Source organism: Hyperoodon ampullatus (assembly GCF_949752795.1).
Source record: "Hyperoodon ampullatus genome assembly, chromosome: 6".
Classification (NCBI taxonomy): domain Eukaryota; kingdom Metazoa; phylum Chordata; class Mammalia; order Artiodactyla; family Ziphiidae; genus Hyperoodon; species Hyperoodon ampullatus.
In genome coordinates, this window is record NC_136919.1 from 104,536,925 (window position 1) to 104,548,144 (window position 11,220).

The 11,220-nt window shown below is 40.6% G+C and overlaps 1 protein-coding gene across 1 annotated transcript in view; it reads left to right on the forward strand.

The window, feature by feature from the left end:
- Positions 1-11,220, forward strand: part of CENPP (centromere protein P) — a gene marked incomplete at its 5' end in the record, with an annotated part of 232,063 nt that overhangs the window by 127,932 nt on the left and 92,911 nt on the right. The window lies entirely within an intron of this gene.

The following is an 11,220-nucleotide window of genomic DNA, read 5'->3' on the forward strand; positions in this document are numbered from 1 at the left end:
GGGGAACTGCAGACCAGGCCCTATACAATGCTTCTGGCCCCAGCCTATATGCTGTGATACAGACATTGATGCAAGGATACAGGTGAAGCCTGCTTGGACTTCCACTTTTCAAGAGAATATCACCTATGACCACATAGCATTTAGGGAGGACATGGGAGCAGGAAGACAACATTCACAATTAGGCCTGAGAGGATGCCCAATTCCCACATCAATTAAGACATCATCCTTCAAGAGGACATTTTTCTAAGTCTGGGTACCTAAGTACTAGGTAACGCCAAACTAGCATCTTCATAACGTGCAGATTTAGGGGGCAGCCTGTTTGCAAAGCGTGTTTCCAGTAGTTTAGCAGAGTCTGGTCTCTCCTGACACAAAGAATCTGACTGTCGTTTGTTCCTGATTCCCAGAGAAATGGCACATGTTGAAGCAAGCCATAGAAAAAGTACTGTGCCTCCGATGTGCAGGACACCCAGCCCCCACTTAAATAAAATATACTTCTGAGGCCCTCACATCAGACAGTCCCGTATGCTGGCCTCTGCAGAGCTTTAGGCCTGCCCTGGGTGCAGCACCTGAGGTTTGGCAGGCCTCCTGTTTGGTTATAATGCTCATGTTCCCATTTATTCAGTTATGTTTAGTTCAAAACATTTGTCTGTTACCTTGATGAATTGGGACATCATGAGTGTTGAACTGGATTTTATTAACCTGAGCTCCATCAAAGCAGTGGCCATAAATGGGAAGCTCCTTGGGCAAAAATCTGTGTCCTTCACAGTGTTTTGTTTTGTTTTTTTAACTTTTAACTGAAGTATACATTACAAAAAAAATAAACATTGTAATGGTACAGCTCAATTAATTTTCACAAACACCTAATCAAGAAATCCCAGCACTCCCGGACCCCTCAGAATCACTCTGTCTTCAGAGGAGGCCACTGTCTGATTTCAAAAACCATAGCTCTCTGAACTTTATATATACAGTGCATTCTTTTCTGAGTCTGGCTTTCTTCATTCAACGTTATGTTTTAGAGATCCATCCAGGTCCTTGTGGTTAGCAATAGTTTGTTCATTCCCATTGTAAGCATACTTCTTGTATTACGCTTCACTTTATTGCATTTCACAGATACTGTGTTTTTTTACAAACTGAAGGTTTGTGGCAACCCTGTGTCGAGCAAATCTATTGGTGCCATTTTTCCAACAGCATTTGCTCACTTCATGTCTCTGTGTCACATTTTGGTAATTTGCAATGTTTCAGACTTTTCCTTTGTTATTATATTTGTTATGGTGATCTATGATCAGTGGTCTTTGATGTTACTACTACAACTTGCAGAAGGCTCAGACGATGGTTAGCATTTTTTAGCCATAAAATCTTTTAAATTAAGTTTTGTTCTTTTTTTTTAAGACAGAATGATATTACACACTTAATAGATCACAGTATAGTACACTGGGAAACCCATAAGTTCGTGTAACTTACTTTATTGAAATATTTACTTTATCACAGTGCTCTGAAACAAAACCTGCAGTATCTCCAAGGTATACCTATATTATATAACATTCTTCTGTATGAATATGCCAGAAATTATATATTTTATATGTATATACATATATATATATATATATTCATTCAACTGGGTTAATTTCCATTTGGAGTGTAGCTATGAACTTTTAAGCATTCCTTGATCTGTCATTTGAGGCTCATGTGTATGTGTTTCTGTCAGGTAGAATTGCTCTATGTTTAAAAATTGTGGGGCTTCCCTTGTGGCTCAGTGGTTAAGAATCTGCCTGCCAATGCAGGGGACATGGGTTCGAGCCCTGGTCCGGGAAGATTCCACATGCTGTGGAGCAACTGAGCCCATGCACCACAACTACTGAGCCTGTGCTCTAGAGCCCGTGAGCCACAACTACTGAGCCCGTGTGCTGCAACTACTAAAGCCCACACGCCTAGAGCCTGTGCTCTGCAACAAGAGAAGGCACTGCAATGAGAAGCCCATGCACTGCAACGAAGAGTAGCCCCCACTTGCTGCAACTAGAGAAAGCCCACACGCAGCAATGAAGACCCAACGCAGCCAAAAAAATAAATAAATAAAATAAATATTAAAAAAAAATTATGGGGCTTCCCTGGTGGCGCAGTGGTTGAGAGTCCGCCTGCCGATGCAGGGGACACGGGTTCGTGCCCCGGTCCGGGAGGATCCCACATGCCGTGGAGCGGCTGGGCCTGTGAGCCATGGCCGCTGAGCCTGCGCGTCCGGAGCCTGTGCTCCGCAACGGGAGAGGCCACAACAGTGGGAGGCCCGCATACCGCAAAAAAAAAAAAAAAAAAAAAAAAAAATTATGAAGTTTCAACTTCTCTTGATAAGTAAAGCCTTGCCACTAGGTGGCTCCTGTTTTTGCATGGCAACACTTGGCTGGGTCTGAGTGGCAGCGCCTCCTCTCAGTGGGATGTGTGCCTCCCACTCTACCTTTGCCTGTGCTCACACAGTGTTCGTCTCCCACGTCATTCTCCCAGCCTCTCCTCACCTCTCAGTCATGGCATCTGCCCCGCCACCACCCATCTAGGCAGGGTTCTGCCACCTTGTCTAGAGAGCTGGGAGGCACTTCCTGTGAGATTGTTTTTCTAAAGATTTGTTGCAGCCTCTCTCCTCTCCTCACTTGTGAGCCCTGAGCTTATCTTCCTCCAGCATGTTGCTGTGATCTTTAGTCAGAAGGCTTAGGGAAAGAAATGGGCCCTGGAGTATAATGCCAAGATGCAGGTGGTCTTTTTGGCTTATTCACCCTATTCTGCTGACATTGTGACTAGAGGTACAGCCCAGGGCCCAAAACCCCTCCCACAGTCTTGGAGCTGCAGGTGGGAAGCTTTACCTCACAACTGCAGAGATAGCCCAGCGTGCACAAACACACCATTTGGATATAAACCGGAGTTTTTTCTCCACACCTTTGCAGGTTGTCATTCCAGACACATCAGTGTACCTCCTCTTCCCTAGAGTATTGTGAGGAAAAAAAATCTTCCTTTTTTGGTTCCTATAAGGGTCCTATGAAGGAGACCTAATTCTTTTCTACATGTCTGTTTTTTATTGTTTGGGCTTTGCCTCATTGGGCCTTGGTCTAAATACTGGAGAATTAGTGTTACTATATCAAACAGTGTCTTTGGGAATCATGAATAATCTGCACATTATTATGTTTTAAACAAGATAAGTTTCAAAATTAGAAAAGTAATATTCGCTCTACTGACATTTTATGAACAGAAACATTGATTGCATAAAAGGAACATCAACACAAATTTCTTGCATGGCCCAATATATTCCAATCATGATGAAAATAAAAATAAATTGCTTAAGCCAAGCTTGCATATAATTTTTAAGACCCTTTCCTGACCTTCTTCTAATGTAGAAATGGAGAACAGTGGTCAAGCCCAAACAAATGAGAACTGGAAAGGACCTTAGAAATCATCTCATGCAAATTAAAACTCCAATGGGTGAGGAGTAGGGGTGACTGTGGTCACATGAGACACCTTCCTGAGCTCAAGTATCACTAGGACGATTGAGTTTTATGATGTTTGTCAGCTGGTATCTGGTGCTTCCTCCCCTGTTTACCTTAACCTTCTGAGTACATTGGAATGGATTGTGTAATAGTCTCTCGTAGTAGAAATTACAAGGAAAATTTTGTCCATCCATTTATTCAAAGAACGGTGTTAAGTGCCATGAAGAAAAGCAAAATGGGATGGGGGATTGTCAGGGAAACCCTGAGGGAATGAGGGGATGTGCCTTCCAAATACCTAGTTTAAGAATGTTCTAGACCATCAAATCCTAGGATGTAAATAATGTATGCTCTTTATGCATAACAGAGGTTGTATATAGTAGGCATTCACAAAGACTTCTGAAAGAAGTGAATTCATGGGTTTGATATGACTTTATGGGTTGTTTTGAATGTTCAAGCATCCTTCATGGTGGACTAGGCTCTGTGATTTATAATGAGAATTGACTTTATACAGTAGATCATGACCCATGGGCAGTATTCAGCCCACAGGTATGGTTTGTTTGGAGCATATGGTATTTTTAAAAACCAGGAAATTTTATATCAAAGTCTAAATTTTACCATATCTTAAAAACTCAGTTTGACAAAACCAGCCCTGAATTCCTGTGCAGTTCCAGCAATTGGCTGAGCTCATGGCAGCAACCTTCTTCAGGTGGGCTTCTGGTCCCTGGTTCTCAGCTCCCATTCTTCTATACCCTGTGCTGGTAAGGACTTGCTTTTGCAACTTGCAGGCTGAGCTCCTGTCATCATCCTGTTGGATGTTTTGCTCTGAAGATGAATTAATGCCATAAATTGTCATTTAAAATGAATTGAGTTGAAATTATAAAAATGTAGGTATCAAATATTTTTAAGTAATGCCTCAAAGGTCAGTTTGCTTTCAGGAATGGGTGCAAGTAATGGTTTTGTTTTAAATAAATTTCCAGGCTCTTTTAACTGAGAAGACCTAAAGGCAGTGAGCGCATCTCACTTCCAGATCTGTGTTTCTAAGGGCCATTTTTCATTAGAAGGAGCAAGGCCCCTGAGAAAAATGTCAAGTAATAGATCAGGGCCAGGGAATCTGTAAAGTGTGCCTGAAACATTTCATCATACCAGCAGGCACAAAAGCACTCAGAGATTACTGCGGACTGTGAACAGTACATAGAAGCTAGGTGAAGGCACAGTTTGAATACCTCAAATAAGAATGGCAATGGATTATAGCACATCAAATGCAAAATCCTTTTTATAACAGAGGGAATAGGGCCAAAAGGGTCATAGCTTTTTCTGTAGAGGAATGCTAACTAATGAGTACAGAAGGAATCACAGAGTTAGAAAATCACCACTGTGAAACTTCCAACATAGTCACTGATTTAGGCAAAGATGGGAGCTAAAACCACTAAGTGAAAGGTTATTGGATGGCAAGATATTCACACAGACCTAAAGTCTTACCTTGCAGGATATTTCTTAATTACAAGGAGATGAAGACACTACCTTAACCAATGTCTCAGCATCACCAATAACACGCCAGCCCGACATTTTGTGCCTCCTGATACGATACAAAAGGAAGTACATGACATCACCTATGTGGGATTCTTGGCAAAAACGTTTCACCTAAATCTAATCGTAAGGAAACAATCAGACAAATACATATTAGGGGACATTCTACATGATAGCTGGCTTGGACCCTTCAAAAAGTGAAGGGGTGAAACACATAGGCAGAGAATTGCTACCCTAGATTATAGGAGACTAAAGGCAAGTGAACTCTGATTAGATCTTGAGCCACATATACACGTACCACACGCACAGCAATTTAGGACATTGTTGGGACAGTTGGGAAAATCTGAATATGGACTATATGTTGAAACTGAATCGATGTTAAATTTCTGGGGTTTGATAATGTGAGAGAATGTGATCATTGTCTCATGGTTATGTAAGAAGATGTCCTTGTTCTTAGGAGACTTATACTGAAGTACTAGGGTGACATGATATCTGCAACTTACATTCAGGTGGTCCAGCCCCTGTACCCCACAAATACATATATATGTATAGACAGGGATATGGAAAGAGTGAAAAAGATAAAATGAAGGTGACAAAATATTAATTGGTGAAGGTAGGTGAAGAATCTGTAGGTGTTCACTGTATTCTTTCAACTTTTCCATGGCCATAAAAACATTGCTAAATAAATGCTAAATAGTTGTGGGAAATAAGGCAATTTGCCTTAAATTAATTTTAACTCTTTGATTTATCTTTAACTCTAGTGAAATATTTACATGTAAAATTTATTTTAAGTTAATTAAGGTGTTACTGTACATACAGATCCTTAGCTATTGTACAAGAATCCCTAGAGGATTTAGGACGGGTTTTATGAGCCTTTTGATACATGCAGAGTGTTTGTATATGTGTATTTTTCTGCATAGAAGGTCCATCATAGCTTCTATCATATCCTCAAAGGGAGGGGCCCATCCTTCAAATAGTTAAGAACTACTGACCTAGAGTAGATTTACAATTTATAATGCATTCTTTATTCTGAGTATCACATACTAGTTAGCATTTCAGACAGTTCATGTATAAATTTGGTAATTGAGAATGTAATTCTCAACTTATGTAAAGCAAATGAACCTTCAGCAGATTCCAATTTATAAAAAGATTTGCTTATATCAGCTGATAGTTCAATGTAAGTTTATTTGACCACAGAGATTCTGTTACTTAGAAACACACCATGACATTCTAATAACATGATGTATTCCTTTTCTTTTCCAAACTAATATGTGTTTAGTGCAATCACATGTATTTTTAATGCAGTCTGCTTTCCCTTGTGTGGATTCACATTCTTCACATTTTGTGCAAAGGGAAAAATATGCTAGACTGTAAATTTTTTAATCCATTTTTATGTAGAAAGGGAAATATAATGTCAAAGAAGAAAGTCATGCCTTTATTTTTTAGTTGTGTAATCACTAAGCTCTATTAATCTAGTTAGAAACATTCACCTCTTTGCACATAACAGTGTGTGACAGACCAAATTCCTACATGACTTATAGTTTCAACTGTTCCTGTACAGCATGTTGAAGCAACGACACGTGAGTAATCGTTAATATGCCAAAGTGTTGTTTAAGACATATAGGATGAAATGTATACTAACACATATCTATACTGTTTACAGTAGATTTTAGTTTCTCTGAAAATCTTTCACAAATGCCTCTGGGTCTGTTGGAGTAGGTTTAATCAGAGCTGATGTTTACAAGGATAGTAAATATTTAAACTCCCCAGGAGAACCATCTGCCCAGAGCATGCTGCACCTGGCCAAGGCTTACACGCAGACTCTTACTGTATCCCCTTAGACCCACTTGTGGGTTATCTCTGAGGTAGGAATCCATATGCAGGACAGGTTTACTGATCAAATATTCTTCTAGTTTGGCTATTTTAAATGGAGTTTTTCTCCCTTTTTGGTGTTATATTATTACAGTGAAGCACACTTGTAAGTCGGAATTACTTTTGTTTCCTATAATCAGGATTTTTTTTTAATCTGCTTCTAAACTATTGCCATATCTATGACAATAAGTAGTTTAGATTCTATGAGTCCTGGTTTTACTCTGTGTTTAGAGAGCCCTTGCTCAAGTAAGGCTCGAGCCCTTGCTTAGCCCTTGTTCTAAGCTAGTTTCATTCTGTTCTGTGTGATGGATATGAGCGTGCAGTGACACAGCACAAAGACCGCCAAGCTCAAGAGAGACGCTGACATGGCTGCAGAGTCCCACTTGAGTGCAGCCGTGTACAGAGAGCATTTGCTGACTCCTGCCCTACTGTAATAGGCCCACTCCTTTTTCCACTGTATATCACAATCTAAGGAATCAATGTCCTTTAATAATTAATATCTACCATATTATGAGACTTGGCAGCCTTGAGCAAGTCACTGAACCTTCCTACCTGCTGGTTTCCCAGTGCCTATCCATGATGGAATGGACACTCATCTGACGTCCACCCTGTTCTCAGTACTGTCATGGACATCACCTTATTTAACCTTCCCAGCAGCCTTGGTAGGCAGATGTTCTCCTCAATTTCATGGGCAAGGAAACTGGAAATCAGAGTCTAAGTAACTTGACCAAGCCCACAGCTAATAAGGATTCCAGTTCAGACCCAAGATACTCGTTCTTGTTTTTTTCATTTCAAGAGATGGACCTCATGTTTCACAGACTTCTAGGGTTTAAGGGCCCCTGAAGTCATCTGGTATATGTTAGAGCTGGCCAGAAACTTCTATTCTCATAAGTACTTTTAATATTTTTGAATTTTAATTTGACTGAGAGTCTGAATTCAACTATGGACAGTTGAATAATTCAGTTATCACCAATTTGTAAGTACTTCTCCTATGAGGAAACTTTCTGGTTTCTAAATAAGGGAAAGAGATGGAATAGATATCATAGAGGGTTTTACCCAGCCCTTTGAGGTTTCACTTAAACAGCAGAACATGAGTATTTCATTCTTTTATGTCAGCATCTATGAACCTAGTAATTCATGTTGTTTAAATGATGGCTTTGGAAAACATCGTCAAAGTTGCTGTTATGGAGAACAATCAGTTGATTACTAAGTATTACCAGTTGTCAAAGCATGACTTAATTTTTTATAAAATATACTCTGTGCCTTCTAATGTCCATGTCAGGAAATATTAATAAGAGAAATTATTCCTTATTAATTTTATGACCCGATATAAATCTTTATTGCTTTTCCTTTAAAAATCCTTAAATTTTGCAGATTTCTTTTTGTTTTGTTTAGGAGTAGTATTAATATCAACTTTGGACAACTCATGAGCTGATTGTTTAGACTGAGGAATGAACAGTCATTTTAGTACCTACTTTGTACACAGAATGCAGGGATCCAAGAAATGAATTGTCTCTCTTCTTCTAAGTTTTACAATCTTTTGGGGAAAACAAGATACACCTCCTACCCATCTACCGTACAACACCCCACATGCAAAGAAATAATCAATGCAGACCTAACTCATAATACCAGATCTGTCTTTCACGAGGTTGGTGGAACAGATGCCAAGTGCCGAAGGGAGGGGTCACTTCCCAGGGAGCTGGGCTTCTAGGCACAGCTTGTCTTGTGCCTTGGAAGCTCCTTGAGATCAGATCATATGGCTCAAGTCAGATGGAGACTTATGGTGTACTTGCTCCCCTTGAAATTGGAAGTTGGTGCTCATTAGGGTTCCGCTCCCCTGCCCTTCTCTTCACCTGCCCCTCAATGTGTATCCTTCCCTTTGGATTCCACCCCAGCTGAGTGCATTCCCATCCTCCTGCCTGAATTCCATGGTGACCCCCCCACCAACTTCAGCATATTCTCATCCAAACTGTCCCTTTCTTACAGCTTCTCAGCAGTATCAGTGAGACTCAGAGCAGTTCTCCTTTTTGTCTCCTTTCCTCTTCTTTGTGTGTGTCCTTTACATGGTAGATCACTATCCACTAGTAGTTCTTCTCTTTTCTTTTCCTTTATTCTCTTTCTTTCTTTTTACATTCAATCAGTTCATTTTATTTTTAATATATTCTCAGTTATTCATGGCTCATAATGTCCTTCTGAGATTGAGCCCCTCAGAAGACCACAGGTGGTCACTAATTATGGCAAACTTGCCCTCAGACTTAGTCTCCACGATGAGAATGTAGATATTTTTTTCTTTCTTTCAAACTCTCTGTCATACCTATTCCTGTTCCTGCTTGTTCTTCCTGTCACCTGTACTGTGTGGGTCCCACTTATTCTGTTTCTAGATTATTACAGTGGTGGCTCTTTTTCCTTCCTGAAACCATTGCTTTCATGACATACTCCTCCCTTCAGAGTTTTTTGGTGGTGCACTACATTTCTCATCACAGTAAGTCTGGTCTCTTCTTGCTGGCCTTCCAAGCCGTCCCAGGCCTCTAATTTCCTGTATAATCTTTCCTCCACTGGTGAACCTCAACTATGCTTGGCTCATGCCTCTTTTAGTCAGTCATTCCTTCCCCCTCAACTGATTCAAATCCTATTTCAAGACCCAGCTCAAGCCTGTTGATCTTTTCTTCTCCAAACTCAGTGCGAGTTATTTCCCGTACCATATATACCACAGGCTTCCTTTATTACTCCTGATCTAAATTTGTCAATTCAGGGAAGCCATTTTTGCCTATAGCACATAGCATTATGCTTAACATAATGTGTGGCACCAGTAAAAATTTGGGATTTTGTCCTTTAGCTATATACCCATCATCTGTGGCTTAAATTTCCACATACTTACCAAATCTAAAATGATCTTGAAACAAGCATTATAATTTATAACACTTCCCAATGAATTTAAAGGTTTATACTACATAGTTTGAACAGTTATTGGAATAATCACATTCTTATGTGTGAATGGGGTATCATCCTCACTGCTCTTAGTGGTGTCCATGCAGACCAGGGGCAGATTTCAACTAGTGTAGTGGGTGGTGTTTTCCATGTTAATAAAAGCAGCCATCCCTAAGAGTAGTTAACTTTAACCTCACAAGCCTGACTCCTAAGGGATGTGTGTAGAGTCATTTGACAATACAAGCCCAAGGAGAGATTGTTGTATCTTCTCGCTCCTGTTGGCAGCACCTGCCAAACCAGGTGCCCTGCATCCTCAGATTTAGAGGTGCACCATACGCACTCTCAGGTGTCCAGACTTTCCACTTTGGGGACTTCATTCAGAAGATGCGTGTTAAGTCCAGACTCAGCCACCTACTCCCTGTCATTCCCAAGCGCCACACACTCACCCTCAGGATGAGTGTCATCCTGGGGTCATCCTGACCTGCCTTCTCCATAGGGAGTGACACAGTCTGACAGAGACAAGGATGTGAGCCCAGTCTGTGCACACTACAGCACTGTGCCATGTTGTGCCTGTCCTACAGAACACATACTCATGCTGACTGCCTTTCAGGGTGTTTCAGGTTGGAGGTCAGTAGTCTTTGGTTGTGGCAGAAGTGCTCAGGGCTGATCCCACCCTAGGAGCTCCAAAGGAACAGACACATCTACTAAACTTCCTTGCCCTGGCATACTCAAAGGTTGGCTGTGTCCAGGCAGCTGTAATCTGCATACCTGAGAAGTGTTTCTTCAGACCAGAGCTCTCCAGCGAAGTTCTCTGAAAGTGTGGGAGGAGCTGAGCAGAGGATAGGGACCAGGAACTTTGGCTGAATGTTTCTTATGATTCTTAAAACTTGATGTGTGATTTATATAGTACCTTGTCTACTGGTTTCAAGAAATAAGGGTGGTTAGGGAGGCAGGCAGGAACAGTGGCAGCTAACCCTTTCTGATAGTAGCAAAGCTGTTTTGTCTGAAGAGAGTCTGTGTACTTCCTCTTTAGGGATACTTTAACCCCAGGGCACCATGAACTCCTAATGAGCCATGCTTGAAAACCACTGATGTGTTCATCAATGCATTTATATTCACACAGCATGCTATTTTATAATTGAATCAAGTGATCTCAGAAAAGTAAAATGACTACATAATTATTGGAGACCAAGATGGGCACCCAAGTGTCCTGATTCCTGGTGTAATTATTTCCTTATGATTCTAGGCTATATGTTTCTTTAACCACATCTTATCTTTAGTGCTTTTTGAAATTTTTTAATCTACAATAAACCAAATCTCAAAATTGAAAAGTTAGTTAGTATTCCTCGTACTTATGTGCAAAGATGACACACCATTAATATTTTCAGACCATAGCTGGGCCAGGATTTCCTTAGTGTACATATGTATT